General features: G+C 33.2%; 1 long non-coding RNA gene across 1 annotated transcript; it reads left to right on the forward strand.

Annotated features, from left to right (window-relative positions):
• Window positions 1-7,671: 7,671 nt before the first annotated feature.
• LOC121220290 (uncharacterized) lies at window positions 7,672-9,224 on the forward strand. The gene is made up of 2 exons (XR_005917548.1): window positions 7,672-8,440; window positions 8,902-9,224. It is a non-coding gene; the product is annotated as an uncharacterized lncRNA (long non-coding RNA).
• Window positions 9,225-10,611: the final 1,387 nt, after the last annotated feature.

The raw sequence follows: 10,611 nt of genomic DNA on the forward strand, positions 1-10,611 counted from the left end.
CAGTTATTAAAGAAACAACTAAACCTAAATTTTAGCACATCTAACAAATTTGAAAAAATTATATTCTTAGTTGTGCTCAAACCCCATCTTCCTAACTATTATAATAAAAAGGTTACCATTTGAGTTAAGGTTACATTAAAGATTGTTTTTCTTAAATTATATATTAAAAAGAAAAAAAAAGTCATTTGTACGTATGTTTTGCATGGTAGGACCAGACTTATCTAGTTTTTTTTTTTTTCGGCCAACTATTGTGTAAATTTAATGATTACTTGCAATGTTTCACTAAGGCACTAATTTTTTTTTCCGACACTCTTTTGAGCTAGTTGACATGTTGTACTCACTTTGATCAACATAATGTACAAACTTTTTACTAGCAAATTCCAAATCATAACAAAAGAACTCATTCTGCACTCGATTTTTTATTTAATTATAAGCCACCGTATTTTTTATTCTAAAAAACTCATTTAGTTTATAGAGATTTAATTTGTTCTTTTAATTATATTTATAATTATTATCGTTTAAGCATGGTTATATGTAACTGATTTTTCTCACATCAATATGTTTAATTTAATTTAAAAAAAGAAAAGCTATTTTGTTCCTTTTTTTTGTAATTCAAATGAAAAAAAATAATAGATAGATTATCTCGTATAATAATTTATTTGTGTTTTAGAAAAAAAAAGGGGACAACCTTCATTGTTTGATTTGATGCAATTAAGAAGAAGAAGGTGACAAGCAGACCACCATGTATCCTGTTGTGTCAATTCCTGATTTCTCTTCAAAGTCGGCATTATGTGGTTAGCCACTTAGCCTAACAATTTCAATAATTCATATTCCTAATTCCAAATGCATGCAAAGGAACAAGGGCAATCATCAGTCATCAAAAAAGGGATGTTGAAAAGAAATTAATTAATTAATAAATAAGGTGCATGGAGATATCTTTTTCGAACATGCATGAATTTGGGTGTTAACGTTAATCGAATGTGTGTTTCTTTGTTTGGGGGAAAACAATAAAAGTTAAGAGACAAAATGGTGGTGGTGGTGTTGCAATAGCGGAAAAGCAAAAGCAGAACAAGTAAATGATTAACCTTAAACCTTTCATTGTATTCAATCATATATTATATAATGTCACAATTATTGAGTTAATATCAATGTTTTGAAATTTTATTATGGTGTTTCACTTTGTGACAGCAGTTATAGTTCTTGCTCGTGTCCAGACAAACCCAGAGGTGCTGCTAATAGATACCGGCTACAACCCTAGATTAATTTTGCAGTAAAAATAATAATTTAATTAGCCGGTGTTTAATGGTATTGGTTAAGGTAACGTGTAGAAAAATGTGTCCAAAGGAACGTTGATATCAAATTTAATCATGCAAATATATCTAACATTATTGTTGTTGTTTAGATTTTTCATATAAATACGATGGGTTTGTGTATGAGTATATGCAAATATATTGAATTTATATATTTCTTTTAATTTTTAGAATCATGATCAAATTGATAAGATGTCTAAATATTGAAGATTAAATTTGTTGAATTTTTTTTAAAATTAGGACTAAATTACACAAAATGGATAAATATTGGAGGCTAAATTTGTTATTCCATTTAATGACCAAACACATTTTTATGGTGGAGTGACAAGAATGTGAAATTAACTTAATAGGAATGACTAAATTAACAAAAATAATTTGCTGACTAAAATAAAAACATGTTAAAACTTGACTAACTATTTGAGAAGTTTACCCTTAATAAAAATAAAAACTTAATATTAAAAATATGAATTAAATGTCAATCTCCCAAAATAATTAATTTTTAATTAAAATCACACTCAAATCAAAAAATAACAATCAATTAAGCCATTAAAATTCTTTGTTTTGTTGAAGTGCAACTAAGGTGGAAAATGGTGACAAAGTAGATGAGTAAGGTTTTCAGCACTAATTTGATTTCTTAATTGTTTTTTAACGGATCGTAATGGGTTTTGACGGAAAAAATTAATTTTAAGGGTTTAATTTATTTCCTAACTTTGATTAAAACCCAATCGAGTGCAGTTTTTATTGGAGACTTAATTTTTTTTAATTATTTTACAAGAAATTTTTAGCATTTATGTCCAAATAAATTTATAAAATATTTATTTAATAATTGAATCTTATTTTTAATTATTTAATATTTATACTAAAATATATTTATAAAAAATTTATTTAACAATTGAATCTTAGTTAAAGTGATAAATTACTTATTATCTAAATTTTAACAATTTCGGGTTCAATTTAGACATTTGATATTTTATTGTTTTATTTAAATATTTTATATAAAAATAATAAAAGACAAAAATACCATTATATTAATATTCATTACTTTTTTTTTTGGTGAAAAGAACATAAAGACGACTTTAAAAGACTTTAAGACAAGCTAAAAGCTTGATCCTGATGGATGGATGTAGCCACCACATCAGGAGGGACTTCAAAAATTTGGAGGGATGTCTGCCAAGAGAGGCCAATTTCCGCTAACTTGTCCGCAACTAGATTATGCTATCTAGGAATATACATGGATTTCCCATTGTCCGTTAAAACGCAGAACTCTTTTGACTCTTCTAAGCAAGGTAATGTCGGAGTCCACATTTTCTTCCATGTGTAAGGCTCTGACTACTTCCATATTGTCCGTCTGGATCCTAACTTTCTTATACCCCTTATTTAAAAGTATGAAGATGCCATCAAGAATACCCCAAAGTTCTGCTTCAAAAGGTGAGCACCTGCCTAGATAATGTGTAAACCCCAAGATCCAATGACCATCTCGATCACGAACTACTCCCCCAGCTGAGGCATTCCCGGAAGATCTGGTCACTGCTCCATCCGTAAATAAGGACACCCAATCTTCAGAGCAATGGTGATGAATCTTTAAATGCCTGGATCTATTCCTAGTTCCTAGCAGAAAAGAATCAAAATGTTGAGCCCATCTGAGAGAAGATTTGATGGTATCCTGGGCCGTCCAATCAATGTTTTGAAAGATAAAAAGATTCCTGTTCTTCCAGATTCTCCAAGCAATTAGTCTAAAGAGGCACGAGCAAGTAATTCCCTTATCCTGCAACTTAAGATGACAGCAAAAATTAGTTGAAAACTAGATATGAAAGGGGTTAAAAAAGAACCTGGCTTGCTTCTCTATAGGAACAATAAGCTTCCACACTTCCTTAGCCTTCGAGTAAACACAAAGCACGTGCATAGTATCTTCATTGGCATGAGCGCACTGTGGACACTCACTACTCTGCCCAATGCCTCTTCTGGCCCTTTCGAAGTTAGTGAACAGTCTCTGTTTAGCCACAATCCAAAGGAAAAGACGCACTCTCTGAGAGCCTTGATACTTCCAAATAAACTTCCAAAAGTTATCTTTAGGGTTCCAAGAATTCTCCTTTAAGGACCAATAAGCACTACGAATGGAAAAGGATCCTGATCCAAAACAAGCCCAAATAATTCTATCCTCACCCCCTGCCGGATGCGAAAGAGGAATGCTAAAGATACGGCTGATTACATCCTCAGACAACTAAATACGGAGCATATCAACATTCCAAGAGCCATCTTGAAGGACCTAATCCTTCAGAGTACTATCTAAATTAAGTCTTTCATGAGCAGAAACATAGGAAAAAAGAGGCCCAACATCAGGTATCCAATTATCTTTCCAACCACGGATTAAAGAACCATTCCCTACTGACCACATAATATTCTCACGAAAAAGGAGCCACACCTTAGAGATAGATCTCCATAAATAGGAGCAGTTACTTCTATGAATAGAATTAGGAAGCTGATTTTTCTACCCATATTTTGAGCGAAGCACTCGAACCCATAAAGCATCTTTACAAGAGACAAGGTTAAACCCAATTTTCATAAGAAATGAATTATTTTGATCCTGAAGGTGTCTAAACCCCAAAACTCCGCAAGACCTTGGCTGACAAATGGAATCCCATCCAACCAAAGTGGTTTTAGTATGACCAACTGAACTTCCCCAAATAAATTGTCTAGCAATCTTCTCAATCTCATCACAAACTCCCTTAAGGACAGCCAAGGACTACATGAAATAGTTAGGAATAGTAAGAAGAACAGATTGAGCGAGAGTGACCCTACCTGTAAAGGAGAGTTTCCTAGCTTCCCAATTCTGGAGTTTGCACCTTACTATATCCACAACAAAATTCAGAGTGCTCCTAGTAACCCGGTCGTGCAAAAGAGGTACCCCCAAGTATCTTCCAAGGTTAGAAATTTTCTGAAACCCAAAGAATTGACTGATCTGATCACAAACACTCGGGTCTACTCCTTTAGAAAAATATACATATTACTCTTCCTTGTACTAATTTTATGACCAGAAAAGTCACAAAAGCGTTGAAGAATTTCCTTGAGGACTTGTGCTTGATTCATCTCCGCCTTACCAAAAATGACGAGATCATCAACAAAGAAGAGATGAGATAACGCCGGTCTCGATCTGGATAATCGAATAGAGCTCTATCTACCGGCTGCGATGTTCGATCTGATCAAGTAACTTAGCCAATTCGTACAAAAGATGAACAAATTGGGCGATAGGGGACACCCCTGCCTAACCCCTCTTAACGGCTTGAAGGATTTAGAGGGGACTCCATTCCAAAGAATCTGCATGGTAGAGGAAGAAATAGCATCCATAATTACCTTCTTGATTAAAACGGGTATCCCAGCAACTACAAAAGAAGCATCAATGAACTCCCAGCTAATCCTACCATAAGCTTTTTTCCAAATCCAACTTAATAGCCATCCATTTCCTATCGTCTTTCCTACTGCGCATCGAATGTATGACTTCCTGTGCAATGATGATATTATCAGAAATACTTCTACCAGCAATAAATCCTACTTGTTCTGGAGATATAAAGTTTGGAAACACCACTTTAAATCTATTGGCGATCACCTTCATCATCAGCTTATACATAACAGAACACAGACTAATAGGCCGAAAATGACTAAAGTCCTCTAGATAATCCTTCTACGGGATAAGCGTGATAAGGGTATTATTGAGAACCTCTTTGACTCTATTACCAGAAAAAATACCTTGGACCCACTCACAAATCGCTCCTCCCACTAAATCCCACTAACTTTGGAAAAAAAAAGTGCATGGTAACCATTACTTCCAAAATCCTTCAGTGGAGCCATGTCGAACAGGGCTTTCTTAATTTCGTCATTTAAAACTGGCTTACTAAGATAATCAATTTCGTTCTCCTTAAGACGAGGGAATATATTTTCGGGATGGTTAGGCATGGGGGAAGGAGTTTCACCATACAATCTTTCAAAAAATATGGTAGCCTCATCACTAAGAACTGACTGACCCGCACTCCACTCCCCACTGCTAATACGTAAGGACATAATGCGATTTGTTTTCCTCCTTTGCAGTGTGCGACTATGGAAAAAGCTGGTGTTGCGATCCCCAAACTGGAGCCAATCACATCTTGCATTTTGTTTCTGTCTCCATAATAGTTCCTCATGATTAAGCACATTCTCCAACTCATCTCTGACCTCCATATCTAACTTAATCAATCTCCTAGAAGTCGACTGATCCATAGCCTTTTGAATATTCTACAGTGACTTCATTAGCTATCTTTTCCTCGTTCCTAAAAAGTCATAGATGGACCTGTTCCAATCTTTAACGTATGAAGTAAATTCAGATAAAGAATCAGCCATATTACCTGAAAATCTCCACTTCTTAACAATCAAATCCTTAAAATTTGCATGCTTTGTCCATCCTGCAAGGAAGCAAAATGGTCTCCCTTTTGAGGTATTAAAAGCAGGATTAGTCTTTAGAAGAGTGGGCCTATGGTCCGATTTAATACGAGTAAGATGGTAAACAAGTATCTGTGGAAAATCCAAAATCCATGCATCATTAGCAAGGGCTCAGTCCAATCTCTCTTGCGTATTACCTCTTTGCCAGGTAAATGGCGGTCCAACAAAACATAGGTCCTGCAAATTACACGAGTCAACAAAATTACCAAAGAAATTACATCTCTTACCAATATAACGATCACTCTTTTTATCTTTATTAGAGAGGATGGCATTGAAATCTCCCAAAATCAACCATGGCAGATGATCCTGAGGTAAGACATTCAGAATGTCAGTCCACAAAGATCTCCTCTTAGTTTTATTAAAATTACCATACACAACAAAGAGGAAGAAGAAATTATAAAAATTATTCCCCTGAATGCATAAAAGCATAAACTGGGTATGATTGTGAATAATTTTAATAGATGTCGAAACCTTTTTTTACTTTGAAAGCAATGGGGATCAACTTTTAAAAACCGAGTGTGGAGTCGCCACCAATCTCTTGATTTAGGTGTGATTGGGCCACCTACTAAAATGCTTTATTCATGAAAAATCAAAAAGTGGTTTCGGGAGTCGGTTACGCATGAGGAAGGGTTAGCACCCTCATTACGCCCAGAAATTGGTACCAAATTGATTCGATGTTGCCCTTATATCAAAATTTTTTTAAAAGAAAAGATTTTCTGAAATATGATTCTTTTTAAAAATGTTTGAATAGCTCAAATTAGCGGTTAAAAATCTCTTGTTCCAAAGATATGTGGTTTCACGATTGGATACGATCCCCTATACCTTTAAGATGCGATCGATTTTTGACTTTTGAAAAAAAAACCATACATTAAAATTATAAAAGGTTATCAAAATATTTGGTTCTCCGAAAAAGTCATACCCAGTACGATTGAGCACGATTTTCCAAAATCCTCAAATATTAGATATTGCCTTATTTCAGAATTTTTGAATAATAGAAATTTAGAAATTTGCTTAAAAACATGTTTATTGAAAATAATTATGATAAAAATACAAAGTTCAAATCAAATTATATATGAAATACTTAAAACACAAATTCATTCAAAAATTGATAATTAACATGATAACTTAAATAATGTATTAAATATGAAGGAATGACAATGCATAATATAAAATAATATAATACATTTATGAAACATGTATATACAAGTAAAATTAGATATAATTGTTTGTAACAAATGTAAGAAAGAAACTAAGTAAATATATAAGCTATATGGGTAACAAAAGTTTCTAAAAAAACAAGGTTATATACAAAATGTAAAACTATATCTACACGTAAATTTAGTGATATATATATATATTATTAAGATTATATTTATAAAGGACATTTGGAAACAAATAATATATAATTTTACATGTAACAAATTAAGTTCGAGTGATGGAACATATAGATAGTACATACATAAGGATAATAAAATAATGTATACAATATATAAATCGTATGATAAAAAAAAATATGGTCTAGACAAAATATATTATACATATAAATGACGTTAAAGGATAATATATACATTAAAAAAAATTTTACATAAAGTTATATGAAAATAATAACATATACTATGGTAAAAATAATTTAACGTGGGTAATGTACATATGAAGAAATTTTAAAGATAATTGTATGTCCAAAGTAATATTGAATAAAAAATGAATTATAAGATTGACTAGATTTTATCAAAAATTATATGTAATAAATCTTAAGAACATAATTACATTCAAATCTATTAAAAACTACAAGAATAAAAACAGTATGACTTCTATAATGCATGTAAGTATTAAATATACGTTTAATAACAACTTAAATAATATACAAAATAAGTGAAATTCTCAAAAAGAATATAAACATTAAGATATGTGGAAAAACATAGAATTAATAACATACATAAACCATAATGAATTTTACTTCAAATAGTACGCCAATTGTTAAAATAACAGAACAAATAAATAAAAAATTACAAAACTCAGCTATCAAAACAACATAAAACATCACAGCCAATGAGTACGTATAAAAAAATTACAAGTGCAGTAAAATAAAAATAAGACTTAATTAGTACAAATTTAGCACAAGAAGAACCATTTACAAATAAAATAATTGAAAAATCGGATCAATATGCCATGCGCACAAATGTGCGAGGACTAAAATTGGAAATATACCGAACTCATAATACTTCGCTGAATCGTGGACCAAAATAAAAAAAACGCGCAAATCATAGGGCCAAAATTAAAAAGACAAAGATGACAAATAGGACTCAATTGGAGACGTCACGCGAAAAGAGGGTCTAGCGCGCAATTTACCCATTCAAACAAAAAGGGTGCAGATCCAACTCCTTAAATGGGGCTAATGCGCGAACCTTCACTTTATTAAACAGTGCAGTAGTTTTTGAAAACCGCTGTTATACCTTCCTTTTTCAATTGTTTTTCTTTTAAAACGCAGCAAACTTTCCTTTTAAACCTAAGTATGCTATCAGCCTATTTTTTAGGGTTTCATCTAGCAGGTGCCGCCAACGAGGGGAGCATTTGAGTCATAAAATCAATTTACAGCCTTAAAATCTCTCCCCTGTTTTCAATTTCAACGAAACAAAGAAGATCCATGGTGAATTTATAAAGTAAGATCTCTTCTCTCGCTTTACCTTTTATTTTAAAATACAATATTGAAAGGTTGAATAGGAAAATGAAACGATTCAATCGGAAGAAAAAAAAACTAAAAGCCAATAAAAAAAACTGAAAATCACATCTATAAATCTACTCTCGAAATACTTTTTCCAGTATTTAGTGTGCGTATGTAGGTGTATATTCTCTATGCATAATCTCTTCTTTTTTTCTTTTATGCGAAGGGATTTTGTGGTGAAATGAAGAAAGAAAAATGAATTGAAACACTGGAAAATGCAATCTAAAATTACCTTAGTTTTTCATTGCTTTTTCCTCTTTTTTTAATATTTCGTGATCCCCTTTTACATCATTCCTCTGGCTTTTTATAGCCGAATAAAGAGAAATAAATAAAAAGTAAATAAAAAAGAAAATGCAATGGCCTTTGCTGTCAATTGCTGTAGTTGTTAATCCGTTGCAGGTGTGGATGGCGCGATGCTGCTGACATGGCGAGGCCACTCGTGAGGCGTGATGCGAAGGCTTCCAAAAGCTTCACTGTTTGGGGCTGCTGTGGTGCTTGCAGCGCATGGGAATGGTAGCTTGGTGGCCTAGGGTTTCCACTTTCTAAAAATATTTAATGGGCTATGTTTTTAGGTTAGGTTATTGGGGTATGTAATGGGTTAGGATTAGGGTTAATTTAGGTTTGGACCTTATTGTAAAATGAGTGTAAAATTTGGGCTTCAATTGTATGTGGGCTGAATGTAAATTTGGACTATGGACATTTATTGGATTTTTATTTTGCGATTTTTGGTTTTTTAATTTCTGATTTTTTTTTAAATTTTAACGGGCCCGGGCGAAATAGGCCTATTACAATAGAGATACAATCTTTTCATCCGACCCATATGCAATCTGAAAAACCAACAGATTCAATGCGATGAGAAAAATCCAAACCCAATTTACCAATAATAGAATTAGCTTTTGCGCCACTAACTCTAAGTTCTAATAAGCACACAATGTCCGGATTGTGCTCTAAATTATACTTACGGAAGGCATGGATAAACTTACTACTTGCACACCCTCGACAATTCCAAGAAAAGATTGAAATATTAAAGTCCATAAAAAAATAATTAAACTAGAAAATACCAAAACGAATAAAAATTTCAAAACAATCACCAGGCAAAAATTAACAAAACAAAATTAGATTGTTTTACCGTCCCTGGTATCACCTATACCAGGGTCCACTTTCTGAACATTCGTGATAGACTGAGCCAGCTTGGACATAGAGTCTCTCAAGGGGATTTTGGAAGAATTTTTAATTTTAAGAAAATTCCCTTTCCCATGCGAGACTTTATTAATTTTCCTTGTGGCCCGAAATCCACCATCTTTGCTTCTCCTTAATTTCCCTGTGGTCTAAATTTTGCTAGCATCAAGATCCTGCAAGGAGATTTTTCCCATGTTACTATTATCAGCTGCCTCCTTTTCTTTAAACAAGACCGAAGTATGGCTGTTGCTATTCAAGCCTTCAGAAATGTTAACACTCTGAATTTCAATTAATTCTGGCACTGCATCAACAGTTTTAAAAGTAATATTAGTATCTTCAATATTATTCTCCCCCTGGTCAACAAACATAGGGTTAATGCACGAGAAATTCACAGGCATATTATTTAAATTTGAACTTTACAAACTATGAAAATCCACATTATCCGAAGAATTAAATTCTAAAATAAAAGGTTGCTTAGAACTTCCTGGGTCATTTTGCGTAGGGCCCAACGCTTGATTCTTTGAGCCCTCAAGAGTACTGGCCTGGATCACGTTAGCCAATTTAGGATCTTCAGCCCGCTCGCCAATATTTGAACCAACAGCTCGTAAAGCCGAGCCCACCATTGGCCTATTAATATCTGAGTCTGCTATAATAGCATTAGGCAGCCCATTTTCCAGAATAATTCCCCCCAACCGACTGCTCTTATTACCTTTAGGGTTATCTCGAAAGCTAAACTGCTATTTCTTTCCAAAATCAGTAGTCTTCAATTTCCCCTGAAAATCAGCCCCTATTCTTTTATCCCCTTTATCCTGCTCCTTTCCCAAATTGGACTCACCTTCCATACTAGTCAAAGCGCCAAATCGGGAACCCGATTTACGTTTTTCCTTATTCTCTATTCTGAAAGAACCATTATTCCGAGAATTTCGCCTG

Source organism: Gossypium hirsutum, chromosome A03, assembly GCF_007990345.1.
Source record: "Gossypium hirsutum isolate 1008001.06 chromosome A03, Gossypium_hirsutum_v2.1, whole genome shotgun sequence".
Classification (NCBI taxonomy): Eukaryota; Viridiplantae; Streptophyta; class Magnoliopsida; order Malvales; family Malvaceae; genus Gossypium; species Gossypium hirsutum.